The following is a 19,752-nucleotide window of genomic DNA, read 5'->3' on the forward strand; positions in this document are numbered from 1 at the left end:
GCGGCGCGCATGTGGTGATTTTTGGGTCCAATGGGTCTAGCCCATAACCTCTCTCTCTAAAACACTTGGGTACCCCTTGGGGCACACCCCAAGTATCTCACCCTAAGCCTTATAAATCCTTTCAAAATTTCCCACCAAATCAATGTGGGACAAGCCAATTTACAACTTTAAGGAATTTTCACCATAACTCCATTTCTATGGAGCACACTTTGGCTTCAATTTCCCATTCACTCGGTAATGGTTTTGAGCAACCAAATATACCACGTGAATCACAACGCGGCATAGAACACGTTACCACTTTGACCCGAGTAAATCGATGCTCGGAACCCACCTAAAAAAATAAACCAAACTTAAAAAAAAATTCTAATTTTACCCAAAATTTTTCCACCATTTCCAACACAAACAATGTTAGATATACAAATATAAAATACAGAAAGATTGGCCCCTCTCAAATTGTAATTCTAGCTCCGACCAGTATGGATATTGCTGCATCTTTCAACTGGAGGATTAATTTGATTGGTTATTTCTCACATTCCGGGAAAAAGTTGAAGAATTGCTTTGCTTTTGCTTGCTGTTGGATGGAAGCAACCTCGAATATCACCAAAAAAAAAGATAAGCCCAATTTTCGGGCTAGAGGCGACTTGACTGAGTCAACATCACCTCCTTACACTTCTTTCTTGTATTTTTTATTTTGTAAGGTCAGTGGGCTCATTTTTAAGTCCAATTTTGATAATGTAAACCGTTCATATTTTAAGATTTGTTCAGCATATCATACTTGTAAAAAATGAAATTAATCGGATATCAGAAAGTATGTGTTCGGAAAACTGTGTATTAAATTTTAAAAAAAAATAGTTTTTAGTTCAGTTGTTCCGAACACATGCATTCTGATATCCGATCAACTTGATTTTTTACAGGTATGATATACTGAACAAATCTTAAAATATAACGGTTCGGATTATCAAAATTAAGCCTAAAAGTAAGCCCAATGATCCTGCAAATAAGAAATAATGTAAGAAGGGGAGCCTTGCTCAACTTGAGTCAATTGGTTTTCTGAAGAATTGCTTTGCTTTTCCATGTGGTTTGATGGAAGCAACCTCGAATATCACAAAAAACAGATGAGCCCAATTTTCGGGCCATTTCCCTAAATAAGTCAAATTATCAATTCAATTTTTAAATTAAGCTTAGTTTTGAAAGAATTTTTAAAATAGGCTAAAACGTGATTCACAACCACGTTTTCAACGTCTGTGTGCCTGTCCTGTGTGAATATTGGGAAGTCTTAAAAGCGTGGTTACAAAACGCACTTTTAATTAATAATACGCAGTTACAAAATGCGTTTTTAATTAAAAAAAAATTCTTCTGAAATCGCTGTTCTGAACCACGCTTTTAACTTAATTTTTTTTTCTTCTGAATGCGCGGCTGTGAACCACGCTTTTAACCAAAAAAAAATTTCTTATGAAATCGTGGGTATGAACCACGCTTTTTGGCAAAAAAAAATTTCTTCTGAAAGCGTGTTTGTGAACCACGCTTTTATACATAAACACACCAATTATTTAGTTTCAGTTTAACTGAACTCTGAAGAAGAAATTTTTTTTTTTTTGTTTTGTTTCTGTTGTCATTGTTTTGGTGATAATGTATTTCAGAATAATTTTTTTGGTTAAAATTGTTTTACTAAAACCGTTCTCATGTTAATTTTTTTTTTCTTTTCTTTTGTCTTTATTTTGGGTTAGAAGGTGTAATTCATAATTTTTTTTTGGCTTTACAAAAGTAAATTTATTTTGTTTTTTCTTGTGTTTGTTTTGGGTTAGAAGGTGATAATGTAATTCATAAATTTTTTGAGCTTTAGTAAAGCCATTTTGATGTAAATCTTATTTTATTTTATTTTCTCTTTGTTTTGGGTTAGAATGTATTATTCAGTAATTTGTTTGGGCTTTAATAAAGCCGTTTTCATTTAAATATATATATTTTTTCTTTTGTCTTTGTTTTGGGTCAGAAGGTGATAATGTAATTCAGAAATTTATTTTCGCTTTACTAAAGCCGTTTTCATGTAAAGTTTTTTATTTTTTATTTTTTTCTCTTGTTTTTGTTTTGGGTTAGAAGGTGTTATTCAGAAATTTGTTTTGACTTTACTAAAGCCGTTTTCATTTAAATAATTTTTTTTTTCTGTTGTCTTTGTTTTGGGTTAGAAGGTGATAATGTAATTCAGAAAACCTTGAGGAAAAAACACATAAGTCTCCCACAAAAATACATAGGTAGTACAGACATAAGTCTCCGACAACAATACATTCTGGACACCATGAACTGAACACACAATACATACATAAACATAATAGTTAGACAGACAAATATTAGCCAGACAATCTGACAAACTCATTATGGAAACACTTAGTCTAACACAGACATTATATATTAATGTATGACCTAATATTGCCGAAGTGTAGACATTAACACCTAATTCGCGCTTAAATCGGTAGGTGGCTCAGAGTCTGAATAATCCGAAAGCTCAGCGTCAGAGACAAACTCAGGATCCTCCATGATACCCTTGATTGCCACAACATTTGGTTCTGTTCTGTTCTTCTAGGCATCCTTCTTAACTATGTATAGCTGCATATCGCGGGCTAACCTACGGCGCATTTGAGAAATCTCACGTTGTAGTCTTTCACATAGTCGATCAACATTATCAAGATCTTCCTTTTGGATCTAAACAGAACGTGCTTTTGGCACATTCAGTCGATTTTCCCGACATTATCTTTCCATTTGCACTCGCTCTATAAATAGTGCGGGCCACTTCAGAAGTCTAGCGTCTGCTAAACCATATCCTGTTTGATTATCTGATGGATCCATACATGAACCTCTTTGAACTGGATAATACTTGGGCATCAAAAAATGTTGCTTCCCAAACCTATCACGATAACCACAAGCATAATCTAAAATAGGTACTCCCACTCCCTCCCATGAATCGTCTTCAGTATCGCCATGTCCCCTTCCCCCTTCTCGTCGTGAACTGTCACCCCTTTGCAAGTTGCTACCACCTTTACGATTCCCACTCCCTCCCATGAACCATGTAGCCATGCTAATTTTTTAAAACAAATGAATGATAATTTCGTAGGGCGAAATGAGTTGTAAGGTTGTGTCTTGACCTTTAGTCGTTTATATAGTTGGTTATGAACAGTTTTAGAAAGATGCCCCTGCATGACAATCCCACATATACGAACAAGGTATGAGTTGTCACTAGAATGAAAAAATAGAGAAAAGCAAATACTGTGTACCAAGTCACGTGACTTGACAATCTATCTGCATATACCGACAAAGTAAGGGTATGGTCACTGTAAGGTAAATAAGTTAATTCACTGTTGACATGTGACTTTCTGAATTGAGAATCACTGTAATAAAAAAATCGAGCAAAAAATTGATAAAACCAAAGCCTGTGCACTAACTCACATGACTTGACAATCCATCTGCATATACCGACAAAATAAGGGCATGCTCACTGTAAGGCAAATCAGTGAATTCACTGTTGCCATGTGACTTTATGAATTGAGAATTCCACATATATCAATAAGAGATGAGTTGTCACTGTAATAAAAAAATGGAGCAAAAAATCGAGAAAATCAAAGCCTGTGCACCAAGTCACATGACTTGACAATCCATCTGCATATACCGAGAAAATAAGGGCATGCTCACTGTAAGGTAAATCAGTGAATTCACTGTTGCCATGTGACTTTATGAATTGAGAATCCCACATATATCAAATTGGCGTTGAGTTGTCATTGTAATTAAAAAAATCGAGCAGAAAATCAAGAAAACCAAAGCCTATGCACCAAGTCACATGACTTGACAATCCATCTGCATATACCGAGAAAATAAGGGCATGCTCACTGTAAGGTAAATAAGTGAATTCACTGCTGCCATGTGACTTTCTGAATTGAGAATCCCACAAATATTAATAAGAAATGAGTTGTCACTGTAATAAAAAAATCGAGCAAAAAATCGATAAAACCAAAGCATGTGCACCAAGTCACATGACTTGACAATCCATCTGCATATACGGACAAAATAATGGCATGCTCACTATAAGGTAAATCATTGAATTCACTGTTGCCATGTGACTTTCTGAATTGAGACTGTAATAAAAAATGAAGCTTATGTAGACAATGTTGTGTTTCACTTAGCTATGCATCATTCATTGTTACGACCACACGTTCGTGTACTTCATTGAAAAGTAAGACTATTTGAATTATTTGTTGTCATTTGGGTACAAGTCAAGTTTCTTACATTTTTGGCCTTGTGTTGATTGCTATTCTATACTAAGAGAATCGTCAATTTCTTGAAAAAGGCGCAGAAAACAATCTGTTTGTGTATAATTAATTGTAAATAGTGATTTTGACAAGCAAATCAAGTAAAACCAATTGGGTTTTAAATTTAGTTCCCCAACTGGACCAACCACTTAGCTTTGAGCTTGTTTGTCCAGCCCTCCAAGTTTAGTTATCTGTCAACCCCACATTCCTTACTAGAGTCATTATTTTGACTGGACTTCCAGGAATTGGAAGGCGACTCTTTCTTCTTTTCTGATGGAGATTGAAATTCTTTACGTACATGATCCCTATTTCACGAGCCCCAGTTAAGGGAAGCTTTTCACCGAGCTACCTGTTTTGTTTTCTGTGTTGTTGAAGGCGGTAGTTCGTTCGTATGAACTTTATTAGTCCCCCAACTGCACCAACCACTTGGCTTTGAGCTTGTTTTTCTAGCCCCCCAAGTTTAGTTATCTGTCAACCCTCCATTCCTTACCAGAGTCATCATTTTGACTGGACTTCCAAGAATTGGAAGGCGACTCTTTCTACTTTTCTGATGGAGATTGAAATTCTTTACGTACATGATCCCTATTTCACGAGCCCCAGTTAAGGGAAGCTTTTCACCGAGCTACCTGTTTTGTTTTATGTGTTGTTGAAGGCGCTAGTTCGTTTGTATGAACTTTATTAGTCCCCCAACTGGACCAACCACTTGGCTTTGAGCTTGTTTGTCCAGCCCCCCAAGTTTAGTTATTTGTCAACCCCCCATTCCTTACCAGAGTCATCATTTTGACTGGACTTCCAGGAATTAGAAGGCGACTCTTTCTTCTTTCCTGATGGAGATTGAAATTCTTTACGTACATGATCCCTATTTCACGAGCCCCAGTTAAGGGAAGCTTTTCATCGAGCTACCTGTTTTGTTTTATGTGTTATTGAAGGCGCTAGTTCATTTGTATGAACTTTATTAGTCCCCCAACTGGACCAACCACCTGGCTTTGAGCTTGTTTGTCCAGCCCCCCAAGTTTAGTTATATGTTAACCCCCCATTCCTTACCAGAGTCATCATTTTGACTGGACTTCTAGGAATTGGAAGGCGACTCTTTCTTCTTTCCTGATGGAGATTGCCATTCTTTACGTACAGGATCATTATTTCACGAGCCCCAGTTAAGGGAAGCTTTTCACCGAGCTACCTGTTTTGTTTTATGTGTTGTTGAAGGCGCTAGTTCGTTTGTATGAACTTTATTAGTCCCCCAACTGGACCAATCACTTGGCTTTGAGCTTGTTTGTCCAGCCCCCCAAGTTTAGTTATCTGTCAACCTCTCATTCCTTACCAGAGTCATCATTTTGACTGGACTTCCAGGAATTGGAAAGCGACTCTTTTTTTTATGGAGATTGAAATTCTTTACGTACATGATCCCTATTTCACGAGCTCCAGTTAAGGGAAGCTTTTCACCGAGCTACCTATTTTGTTTTATGTGTTGTTGAAGGCGCTAGTTCGTTTGTATGAACTTTATTAGTCCCCCAACTGGACCAACCACTTGGCTTTGAGCTTGTTTGTCCAGCCCCCCAAGTTTAGTTATCTATCAACCCCCCATTCCTTTACCAGAGTCATCATTTTGACTAGACTTCCAGGAATTGGAAGGCGACTCTTTCTTCTTTCCTGATGGAGATTGACATTCTTTACGTATAGGATCCCGATTTCACGAGCCCTAGTTAAGGGAAGCTTTTCACTGAACTACCTGTTTTGTTTTATGTGTTGTTGAAGGCGCTAGTTCGTTTGTATGAACTTTATTAGTCCCCCAACTGGACCAACCACTTGGCTTTGAGCTTGTTTGTCTAGGCCCCAAGTTTAGTTATTTGTCAACCCCACATTCCTTACCAGAGTCATCATTTTTACTGAACTTCCAGGAATTGGAAGGCGACTCTGTCTTCTTTCCTGATGGAGATTGACATTCTTTACGTACAGGATCCCTATTTCACGAGCCCCAGTTAAGGGAAGCTTTTCACCGAGCTACCTGTTTTGTTTTATGTGTTGTTGAAGGCGCTAGTTCGTTTGTAAGAACTTTATTAGTCCCCCAACTGGACCAACCACTTGGCTTTGAGCTTGTTTGTCCAGCCCCCCAAGTTTAGTTATCTGCCAACCCTCCATTCCTTACCAGAGTCATCATTTTGACTGGACTTCTAGGAATTGGAAGGCGACTCTTTCTTCTTTCCTGATGGAGATTGACATTCTTTACGTACAGGATCATTATTTCACGAGCCCCAGTTAAGGGAAGCTTTTCACTGAGCTACCTGTTCTGTTTTATGTGTTTTAAGTATTCACATAATTCAACATACATTAATCCATTCATTAAACCAAAACATTCATTAACTCATTGCAATTCAATAAAGAAAGTCATGAACTAATAAATGTGCAGTTATAAATGTAGTTATTTCATAAACTTCAAGTTCATAAAACAAGTACTTGAAATATATCCGTACGTTAGATGAACAACAACATTGTCTTACACTCCAGTAACAAAGATATGAGACAACATACAAACATATATGAAAGATAAAGGTATTTGATTTCTCATTCCTCATCTGACATGTAGTAGTCAGAGAGATATTTTTCATTGTTTAAGACATTATTTCGCTCAATCACTGTCAAATCTCTGTTGCTTGCTTCTGCCATTTCGGTGGCTAGCTGAAGCATGAAATGTCGACATCTCTGCATCAACATTCGGTTGTTCTCCTTCTTAATTCTGCTAACTACTTTTTCATAGTCACTCACATTTCGTCTAGCCATGGTCAATGAACGACGATAAGGTACCAGTGCCCCAAAGTTACGTAGATCATTAAACAATCCTCTTGCTCCATTACCCTGAACACCCATTCTGCTCGGATACCAGCATAATAATCCTTCAGACTCGAGTACTTTTTGCTCTTGTAGTCATAAGTAAATGGAGGTAGCAGCTACACTTTCGGATTTCTTTGCTGGCGTGAACTTCCTGCCCCTCTTGAAGACATTGTTCATAAAATAAACAAACAAATAATAATAGTAATTGTAGATATATTACTATTGTTATGACTTGAACAAACATCATACTGGGGGTGTCGCTATTTATAGACATCATACTGAGGGTTAACTAGAGATGATCTAGTGACAATAATGCATGCTGGGGCACTATGGAAGAAATGATACACGTGATATTATTTTATGTTATTCATTTTATGCAATCCTGAGTACCCGTGACTTTGTGTACCTGTGATGTAGTCACGGACGTGGTTGTCAGATAAATCATAATTGTAGGCCAGAGGATGATAATGCAATCCCTTCATATTCGAGCAGTGAGTTGTCAAATAAAACAACATGCAGTGAGTTGTCACATCGCCACATCAAACTATTTTTTCATGCTTACTTTTTTAATACAGTAAGTAGTCACTTGGAATTGACGATTTCAGTACAAATTGGTGTTTTCAAAAAATTATAAATGAAATTAAATGCTTAAATTTTTTTAGTTTTAAAGTAATATTCTTCATAAACAACTATGAAATAGAGTGCAAGTAAATACACAACCGTCCAACTCACTTCGACCTGCAAAACTATCGTTGTTTTTTTCACCGAAATAATAAAATGGTCACCTGATATGTAAACACGATTGGAACTTTGCAGCCTATATTTTATCTTATTTTCACTTAATGAACTTCACAGTCATCCAATTTTCTCCTCTTTGCATTTTCTGCTTCTTTTTATATTCGGTAAATTACACTTTACTCCTTCAGTCCATCACATAATTGTTTATCAACACTATTGTCATGTGGTCGTATTGATGTGACTTAGATGAATTCTGAAATGTGAGAAAAAAAGAAAGCATTTATTTGCGCTGCAGAAAGTCACATACATCACGTAATGTGAGGAAAAAAGTCACAAACTATATAAGCATGACGAAGTCAGAAAGTCACATGCATTACTGCATCACTGCATAAAGTGACATGCATCACTGCATCACTGCACAAAGTCAGATGCATCACTGCATCGCTGCACAACGTCAGATGCATCACTGCATCGCTGCACAAAGTCACATAGCATCTGAGGAAAAAACAAAGCATCCAAATTATTACGTTTGTTCAAGTCACTGGCGAGCATCACTGAGAAATGTTGGACGTATCACTGCGCCGAGCTACAATTTATTATCGTACCATACCTACTGTGCCCTTGTGAATTATGTAATTCATTAAAATTTTGAGGGGGTGTCATAACAAAATAACAATAAATTAATAAATATGTCAATACACCTAAAAAGTAAAACAAATTTGTGAAAAAATATTTCAAAAAATTTAAAAATATTTTAAAGATTTTTAAATTGTAATTTCACATTTATTTTTTTTAAAAAATTTCAGGCAGAGAAATTTGACTAATTCGGACGTTTAGTCGGTTGATCAGCTTGGTTCTTTTCATTTTTCATAAAATATTTTTCAGAAAATTCTACTTTCTTAATTTTCGTGTTTTTTTTCCGAAGTTTTTACTGATTTTTTAAAATATTTTAAGCAATTTGACTAATTCAGACGTTTTTACTTCTTTTTTTTTTTTATGTTTTTACTTTTTGTTTTGAAATAACAATAAATTATGCAATTCATAAAAGTCGAAGTGACAACTCCTATCAAGTTGATGCATAGTTGTTCAGGTCATAAAAGTTGACGTGACAACTCTGATGCATAGTTGTTTACAATAATTTCATACATACAGCTACCATGTGTATATATGGTATAAATATCGCATCATACCACAACAAAAGTTTTACAGCTATTTCGAGCGATATCATCATGAGATATACGGTGGTTGATCTATATTCAGCAATGGGTCGCTATTGGGTTGCAGATGGAGATGAATTTGAATACCCATTAAATCCAAATTTGCGTTACACACGTGCCACCGTCAATACCATGAGAGCTGAGTGAGAATTTCGCAAAACTCGAACAAACGTTGTCGTTGAGCTATGTCGTGAAGTTAATCATAAATTTCCTCGCCGGTTAGCCATGCGTATGTCAACTGACACTCCACAGTTGTTGCAAAGGGCATTGCATCGTATCCGCGACGAGGTTAATCGCATGACCCAACGTTTGCAAAGGTCCTGTCACGCCCCAAACCCGCCCTTAAAAGTTTGGGCATGACCCGTTTGAAAACGAACACTTAACCTGTAATAAATAACATATGGGGCCTCATCGGAAGCATAAAGTAGGAAAATAACAATACATATAAATTCCATTGAGCTACATCTACATGCCAGGACCTCTTATACATCACATTTATCATGGAAAATAGATAAAGCTCTAAACCACATGTTGTGGCATCGGTGATAAACAACCATATGTACAGACCCAGCCCCATCATTGGGCTTATATAAAAATCATTGAAGTTCTACCTCTTTAACTTTAAATAGGTAATCAAAATTAAGCCAACATTTCAATAGACTTTATAAAAATAAATGGCTTCGTGCAGCGCCTGAACCCACGAAGGTTGACAAAAGAAAACGGGTGTCATGACTAGGACTGACCACTTGGTTGGTTACCTACAGAAATAGACGTTAGACAGAGTGAGCCAAGCTCAGTGAATAGTAATACATAAATAAAACGATGCTTAAATTGAAACATAACACATAGCAATGCATATAAAGATGTAGAGTTCACATAGTTAGTCTGATTCTGTGCTACGTACATGACGGCTTTAAGTTCAATCTTGCAACATAAACATGGTGGCTATAAGCCCTTGAAACATGGTGGCATGAGGCCCTTGAAACATATGGCATAAAGCCCTTGTAACATATGGCACTAAGGCCCTTGAAACATATGGCACTAAGGCCCTTGTAACATATCTGACCTTGTAGTATATTCAAACTTGTAACATATACTTGAAACATACCTGAGCATACTTGAACTTGTAACATACTGGAAACATGCCTGAAACATACTTAAACATCATTCATTAATTCAAACGGAACATATTATAACTAGAGCGTTTCTTGTTGTATCATGTCATTATCATACGCTTAACAATAAGAGACTAATTCACATTCTCATGAGAGTCACATAATAATGCTAAACTTTGCACTTATATCGTAGATTCTGAATAACTTCCAATTCATAAGCAACATAGTAAAATAACTTCAAATTCATACACATAGCTACTCTTATATTTACTCTGAATCTATTCTTCAAGAATGAACATAAATTCTTTTGGGTAAATGACTTAATTCACGTGCTCTATTAATCAATAGTATACACCGTTGTTTAATCGTTCTTATATGTTAACATAGTTGTCTTGCCTTGTAATTAATAGTCCTAATGGTAACCGTTACATCATTCCCACGAGTTGACATAATTAACATAAAGTTAACAGGGCAAAGTAAGCACATTTTCATTAGATTACAGATGACTTTATCGGTTTCACAATTCCACAGTTCGGCCCTTGGCCTGAGGGGTTCACACATTCACGATAGCCTTTAGGTTTCATAGATTCACAACTTATCACATCGGCCTTCGGCCCTTTGGATTCACAAGTTCACAAGTTTGGCCCTTGGCCTCATAGCTTCATAATTTCACAAATGGCCCCTGGCCACATAGGTTCATAGTTCACAAATGGCCCCTGGCCACATAAATTCACAAGTCGGCCCTCGGCCTCATAAATTCACATATACACAAATTAGCTTTTGGGTTTCATAGGTTCACAATCCGGCTCTTAGCTTCATAGTTTCACAATTCACAATTCGGAAATTCATACTTCACAAATGGCCCTCGGCCACATCGTTTCATATTTCACAAGTTGGTGATCCATACTTCACAAATTCGAGATGCATATTTCACAAATCCTTTTTGATGTTTCCATAATTTCACAATGTTCCTCATATAGCATACACCTTTGATGTTTCCATAATTTCACAATATTTACGTAACATACATAACATACATGTCAACATAATTCTTATGACGAAGATCATAACATCAATAACAATAATCATTAATGGTTAAAGATACATCGAAGTACTACTACTCACAGTGATCGGTTCCCGGTGGTAATGGTATAATGTCCTCGTCTCGACCTACAATTACAGTACACAACACATAATATAAGGTTATACTCGATCCTTTACTTATTCTCTTTGATCGTTCAATCAATTAGTCATGGTGGTACCAAGCTCATTATTCTTTAATATGTTGCAATCCATGTCTTAGAAAACGGGAGAAATCGATAGGAAATGGTTTAGGTGAAGAAATGGTACATAACTAATTGACATAACGTGAACAGTCATCACTAATTTGGGTATAACTTTTTCTGTATTTAGAATTTGGGAGTGAGACTAGCGCCATTGGAAACTAGACTTCCGGGGCTTGATTTTAGGCTCAAGAATCACTCAAAACGGAGTCCGGATGCAAAAGATATACCTATTCAAAGTTGGCTGGACAAAGCTGCCCCGCACGTGCGGGTGAACAGTGCCGCACGTGCGGCCCTGGACAGCAGCAGTCCGAAAATGGCTGAAATTGTGGGACTTTTCATTTTCAAAAATCAAACCTTAATTACATGTAAATCAAAGCCCAAAACCCTTTAATACATGACCAATTTCACATTATTATTCTTCATCAAACACCATAATCTCACAATAAACAAATTTAATGATTTTACTTCTTCAATCAAGGAATTCTTAGAAAATCAAGGTTCATGGGTTCAAAGCTCACATCTTCTATATCAATCCATGATTTCAAGTAGTAGATGGATTCTATACAAGGTTAGTAATTAGAGCCACATACCTTACCCAAACCTTTGTTCATCCCTTAGTCTCTTCAATTTTCCCAAGCTTTTGGTTGATCTTTCCTCTCTCTTCTATCTTCTTCAACCATCTTCAAGCTTCCATGGATGTTGAATTCCTTAGGGAGAAGCTTTGCCTCTTCTCTCTCTCCCTCTCTCTCTCTCACGGTTCTCCTTCCCCTTTCTCTAGATATTTTTATTTTTTTGTTTGGTTCAAAATAGATGAGTTCAACAACTCATAAGGCATATATGCATATATAAAAGCTTCCCACAAATAGGAAGGGCCAAACACGCCCTTACGAATCGCACAAAATCACATTTCAATTAAACTTCCCAGATAACTCTAAAAATTATGCTGATCATAAATATGTCCCCTGTTCCGGTATCTGAAGTATTTAAGGCCTTTAATTTGCAGTATAAAGTTAATCACCCAAACGTCCATTAACGAATCAGACAAATTAGATTTCAAATTAATTTTCCCAAATAATTCCAAAAATTCCCATTAACATATCCAAGTACTCAATTTTGATTTTTGAACCCATAAAGGTCGGTAATTCCCATTTTAAGTCCATAACTGAACCGATAATGCTTCAATTCTAATAGATATAATTAAATTAAACCACATCATTTCATAGGGAAATAAAGATGATTTCTTATACGCATTTTGGGGTCATTACATCCTTCCCACCTTAAGAAGTTTGGTCCTCCAAACTTGATTCTCCTTGTCACAAGTCTAGTTCCGTCTTGGACATATAACATTTCTCAATCATTTAGCCATTCCCAATTTTATACAATCAATTTCAATGGAGGTTGCTCCCAAAATCACAAGTAATGCGTCTTTACTGACTGATTGGTAACCCACTTGATAGTAGTATGTAATAACATCAAAGTATCGTCTCATTATTCATAACTTGTACATTTTAATTTATTACTCCACAAATCATATCTTCCACATAATATGACAACTTAAGGGTATTCAGAAATGAATTCATTTCAAGTATTCGTTCGCATGCAGCTCATAAACTATCAAACATAATTCAAACTCACAAATAACCCCCATTATCATAATTCCTCAAAGGTTAAGGAAACATTCACGACATAATTGCATTTCAAAGGTATATACCTCGTACAATAATTAGACCCATCGTAGTAATTAAATTCTAACTCAACAACTTCATGGCTCTTTGTTCATTATCTGAATTAGACTTATCAGTTCAAATCAAATCTCTAAAAAACTCCAAGTGCCAACCTAAATTTCATATCAAGAAATTACATGTTCAGAGTAGAGGATTCGTAAAATCAAATACAGATCAAACCTTAATGGTCATACTTCCCACATTACAGTAAAGTAGTATTCATTTAAAATCCATGTTGGCTTAGAAGACCTCAAAGTCAACATCACGACAGCAAGCACATAATACATTTACCATGAAATTCTTATATTCTTGTTCCATAGGTAGTAAAATGTTTCTAACATGGACAAAAACATTTTCCAAAAATATGTAATACATAAAGTTCTTCAAACCCTTCATACGTACATACAATACGTCGTTCAAAGATATTACTCAGAAACTTATCAGGCCTTTCAAAGATATCAGATGATGGAATAATTCTCAATAGCCTTAAACTTATTTAAACTTTGACAGAACAATCTCTGATTTAACTTATAACAGATAGGCAGAATAACTTGAGGCTCAACATAAAGCTTTCATCAAGTATGCAACAATAAATTATCAATTAAAGAACTCATTCACGCATAGCAGAATATTTCTTTCAGAAATCTTGTCATATCTTGAACATTCAGAGCTTCGTAGCGTATCTAGTCATTTTGGAAAATTATCCAGAAAGCTTATCATGTCATAAACATGTCGGAAGTTCATAACATTTTGATCATTTCGAAAAATACTTACTGTTTAAAAACATGTGATCACAAATCATCCTTATAGTCTCAAAACAAAGAACATACAGTTTCGTAACTTCTCGCAACATACCAGACACTTGGTCATGTCGTCATAAGTTCAAGTTGACTAGTTAGTCATAAACTTTACTTAACCCCTTTTTAAATACAAAATAGGGATTAGTTTAACAGTTTGCATTAAAATGCAGAAACAAAATTCCAATTTTTTTTTTTTCTGTCATAACTTATCATTTTTTTTTTTTTACCGGTATCATATGGGCAGACTCATCATATAGGTGGGGTTCTTCATATTATTCGACCATTCCTTGTAAGAAATCCTGATTACAGATTACAGATTACGCATGAACAAAACAGAATCACTATATGTATAACTTTTTATCACAGCCAGTCCTTTTCAACATATTACAAAGTATCATGCGAAACTTATTTTAGCAACTATCAACTTACAATAACCTCTCGAACTCGCAGGTTTAAACATTGTTATAATAAGAAGGATGTGCCTATGTTACAGAAAGTGCACATCGCACATATTATCTTATGTGCGCACTAAATCATGTAAGCAAGTCATCTAAACAAATGCTTCGCAGATATTTATCAATTCTACAGTCACAATTAATAACACACATTTCACTTAGTCATAGGCATATAACTTGTCTTACCGTTCAACGTGAATTCTTACCACGCTTCCGCTGCGCAACTTTATTGATTTAATCCCATCTGCAGGTCTTACCATGTTCTGCATAGTAATCAATCACAATATATACAAGAAATGTATAATAGACATGAATAATAACCATTGCGGTTAGCGTCATTACATGTACCATTATCGTTGCTATCAATTCCTTTCATGTGCACTAAGGATGTCATACATGATGCCTAAGTCTTTTCTGGACATCCTAAAGCTCAATGGATTCGTGTGTGAGATAGCAACTCGTGCTCTGATACCACTTGTCACGCCCCAAACCCGCCCTTAAAAGTTTGGGCATGACCCGTTTGAAAACGAACACTTAACCTGTAATAAATAACATATGGGGCCTCATCGGAAGCATAAAGTAGGAAAATAACAATACATATAAATTCCATTGAGCTACATCTACATGCCAGGACCTCTTATACATCACATTTATCATGGAAAATAGATAAAGCTCCAAACCACATGTTGTGGCATCGGTGATAAACAACCATATGTACAGACCCAGCCCCATCATTGGGCTTATATAAAAATCATTGAAGTTCTACCTCTTTAACTTTAAATAGGTAATCAAAATTAAGCCAACATTTCAATAGACTTTACAAAAATAAATGGCTTCGTGCAGCGCCTGAACCCACGAAGGTTGACAAAAGAAAACGGGTGTCATGACTAGGACTGACCACTTGGTTGGTTACCTACAGAAACAGACGTTAGACAGAGTGAGCCAAGCTCAGTGAATAGTAATACATAAATAAAACGATGCTTAAATTGAAACATAACACATAGCAATGCATATAAAGATGTAGAGTTCACATAGTTAGTCTGATTCTGTGCTACGTACATAACGGCTTTAAGTTCAATCTTGCAACATAAACATGGTGGCTATAAGCCCTTGAAACATGGTGGCATGAGGCCCTTGAAACATATGGCATAAAGCCCTTGTAACATATGGCACTAAGGCCCTTGAAACATATGGCACTAAGGCCCTTGTAACATATCTGACCTTGTAGTATATTCAAACTTGTAACATATACTTGAAACATACCTGAGCATACTTGAACTTGTAACATACTGGAAACATGCCTGAAACATACTTAAACATCATTCATTAATTCAAACGGAACATATTATAACTAGAGCGTTTCTTGTTGTATCATGTCATTATCATACGCTTAACAATAAGAGACTAATTCACATTCTCATGAGAGTCACATAATAATGCTAAACTTTGCACTTATATCGTAGATTCTGAATAACTTCCAATTCATAAGCAACATAGTAAAATAACTTCAAATTCATACACATAGCTACTCTTATATTTACTCTGAATCTATTCTTCAAGAATGAACATAAATTCTTTTGGGTAAATGACTTAATTCACGTGCTCTATTAATCAATAGTATACACCGTTGTTTAATCGTTCTTATATGTTAACATAGTTGTCTTGCCTTGTAATTAATAGTCCTAATGGTAACCGTTACATCATTCCCACGAGTTGACATAATTAACATAAAGTTAACAGGGCAAAGTAAGCACATTTTCATTAGATTACAGATGACTTTATCGGTTTCACAATTCCACAGTTCGGCCCTTGGCCTGAGGGGTTCACACATTCACGATAGCCTTTAGGTTTCATAGATTCACAACTTATCACATCGGCCTTCGGCCCTTTGGATTCACAAGTTCACAAGTTTGGCCCTTGGCCTCATAGCTTCATAATTTCACAAATGGCCCCTGGCCACATAGGTTCATAGTTCACAAATGGCCCCTGGCCACATAAATTCACAAGTCGGCCCTCGGCCTCATAAATTCACATATACACAAATTAGCTTTTGGGTTTCATAGGTTCACAATCCGGCTCTTAGCTTCATAGTTTCACAATTCACAATTCGGAAATTCATACTTCACAAATGGCCCTCGGCCACATCGTTTCATATTTCACAAGTTGGTGATCCATACTTCACAAATTCGAGATGCATATTTCACAAATCCTTTTTGATGTTTCCATAATTTCACAATGTTCCTCATATAGCATACACCTTTGATGTTTCCATAATTTCACAATATTTACGTAACATACATAACATACATGTCAACATAATTCTTATAACGAAGATCATAACGTCAATAACAATAATCATTAATGGTTAAAGATACATCGAAGTACTACCACTCACAGTGATCGGTTCCCGGTGGTAATGGTATAATGTCCTCGTCTCGACCTACAATTACAGTACACAACACATAATATAAGGTTATACTCGATCCTTTACTTATTCTCTTTGATCGTTCAATCAATTAGTCATGGTGGTACCAAGCTCATTATTCTTTAATATGTTGTAATCCATGTCTTAGAAAACGGGAGAAATCGATAGGAAATGGTTTAGGTGAAGAAATGGTACATAACTAATTGACATAACGTGAACAGTCATCACTAATTTGGGTATAACTTTTTCTGTATTTAGAATTTGGGAGTGAGACTAGCGCCATTGGAAACTAGACTTCCGGGGCTTGATTTTAGGCTCAAGAATCACTCAAAACGGAGTTCGGATGCAAAAGATATACCTATTCAAAGTTGGCTGGACAAAGCTGCCCCCGCACGTGCGGGTGAACAGTGCCGCACGTGCGGCCCTGGACAGCAGCAGTCCGAAAATGGCTGAAATTGTGGGACTTTTCATTTTCAAAAATCAAACCTTAATTACATGTAAATCAAATCCCAAAACCCTTTAATACATGACCAATTTCACATTATTATTCTTCATCAAACACCATAATCTCACAATAAACAAATTTAATGATTTTACTTCTTCAATCAAGGAATTCTTAGAAAATCAAGGTTCATGGGTTCAAAGCTCACATCTTCTATATTAATCCATGATTTCAAGTAGTAGATGGATTCTATACAAGGTTAGTAATTAGAGCCACATACCTTACCCAAACCTTTGTTCATCCCTTAGTCTCTTCAATTTTCCCAAGCTTTTGGTTGATCTTTCCTCTCTCTTCTATCTTCTTCAACCATCTTCAAGCTTCCATGGATGTTGAATTCCTTAGGGAGAAGCTTTGCCTCTTCTCTCTCTCCCTCTCTCTCTCTCACGGTTCTCCTTCCCCTTTCTCTAGATATTTTTATTTTTTTGTTTGGTTCAAAATAGATGAGTTCAACAACTCATAAGGCATATATGCATATATAAAAGCTTCCCACAAATAGGAAGGGCCAAACACGCCCTTACAAATCGCACAAAATCACATTTCAATTAAACTTCCCAGATAACTCTAAAAATTATGCTGATCATAAATATGTCCCCTGTTCCGGTATCTGAAGTATTTAAGGCCTTTAATTTGCAGTATAAAGTTAATCACCCAAACGTCCATTAACGAATCAGACAAATTAGATTTCAAATTAATTTTCCCAAATAATTCCAAAAATTCCCATTAACATATCCAAGTACTCAATTTTGATTTTTGAACCCATAAAGGTCGGTAATTCCCATTTTAAGTCCATAACTGAACCGATAATGCTTCAATTCTAATAGATATAATTAAATTAAACCACATCATTTCATAGGGAAATAAAGATGATTTCTTATACGCATTTTGGGGTCATTACAGGTCCGGACTAATGAAGACCACAAATGAGCATGCCGAAGATGGGTTAATGGATGATGCACACCAGTACTTCGCCTGGAGCATGGATGTTATGTATGAATCTGATATTGAGATGTCAGATGATGATGATAATGAATGAAATTGTTTGGATGAACGACCAAACCATTTCTGTAATGCATGCAATTTGTAATGGTTACCTACGACTTATCAATGAAGGGAGATATTTCAATTGTTTTCGAATAGTTCTTGTAATTCTACCTTTACTTTCTGTCCGTTATTGTTATTTTGAAGAACGCTACTTGAACTAGACTTTCATGATTTCATGCATTATTGATGTGGAATATAATAATGATACTTAATGAACTACAAGTTCATATAACAAATAGTTGAAATACACGTTTAAGCTAGATGAACAACAAATATATATGTCTACATTTTGTTTGGTTATCATTGGTTTGTACATGAAAAAAAGACAGTAAATGCAATCATTCAGAAAAGTGAAAGAAAAGGGAAAACAAAATTATGTGTTTGTTTAGATATTTATTTTGTTTCCTTTTTATTCATATTTCTTTCCACAACTATCCATTATGCAATGTTTACATTTTTTTCCCATATTTTTTTTGTATAAAATTTTTACTAACCTGTAGCAACACAAGTGGTCCTCCAATCTCCCTCGTTAATAAAATCCTATCAATTCTTATCCTTTTTTTTCTGTTTTCCTTTTCATTTTTATGGAAATCATCAAAACAAGTAAGAATAAAAAATTGTAAAATTATATTTTTGGAATAAATAAGTATGACACATTTACATCATCTGTACAAGTTTGATTTACAAAAACTATACCAAAAACTATAAATAAAATAAACTATACGCTCCATATCACACCCGCTAATGCCCTAACCTGCCCCCAATCCCACAACCCCGACCGTGGACCTCCCTCCTCGGTCTCCTGCGGTAGACTCTCTGAATATCTGGCTCCCCCAATCGTAAATGTGTATCCTGTGGAGCCTGTGAGTGTGACCCCCTCTACTGCATGTGCTGCCCCTGATCCTGTCTGTGGCCGAAGATCGGATATTGCTGTGAGCTGTGAAACTCCATCATCTGGTGCAACTGTATCACGATCTGCAGCTGGACCTCGACCTCTGCCTCTGCCCGCACCCCGACCTCGACCACGACGTCCGCCACGACCAAAACCTCGGCCTCTCCTGCGCGCTCTGGGGGGGGCTCAATATGGGCCTTATCGTCAACGTAGGAGATGTCAGTGAGAACTGACCGGACCCGATCCGGCACGGACTGGACCCGACCAAACTGTCGGAGGACACGATGGGGGAGATGCCACTCAACCACGTCAAAACAAATAAGTGGCACTCTCGCCATCCATATCTCCTGACCCAGTCGACAGTAGTCGGGGAGCATGCCGAGGACCCCAGCGTAAGGTTGCCAGAAAAACTACAATGACGACAAATAAATTA

General features: G+C 36.3%; 1 protein-coding gene and 1 long non-coding RNA gene across 2 annotated transcripts in view; one reads left to right on the top strand and one right to left on the bottom strand.

The window, feature by feature from the left end:
• The window catches only part of LOC114302083 (uncharacterized), a 172,815-nt gene that overhangs the window by 35,090 nt on the left and 117,973 nt on the right, over positions 1–19,752 (top strand). The gene's annotated exons all lie outside the window — the stretch shown is intronic.
• LOC114268112 (uncharacterized) lies at positions 8,853–17,882 on the bottom strand. Its single transcript, XR_014358822.1, has 4 exons — positions 17,607–17,882; positions 16,855–16,899; positions 12,071–15,372; positions 8,853–11,364 (listed from the first exon to the last, which is right to left on the bottom strand). It is a non-coding gene; the product is annotated as an uncharacterized LOC114268112 (long non-coding RNA).

This window comes from Camellia sinensis, unplaced genomic scaffold (genome assembly GCF_055761805.1).
Source record: "Camellia sinensis isolate YWXY unplaced genomic scaffold, ASM5576180v1 Unanchor4, whole genome shotgun sequence".
NCBI classification, from domain to species: Eukaryota; Viridiplantae; Streptophyta; class Magnoliopsida; order Ericales; family Theaceae; genus Camellia; species Camellia sinensis.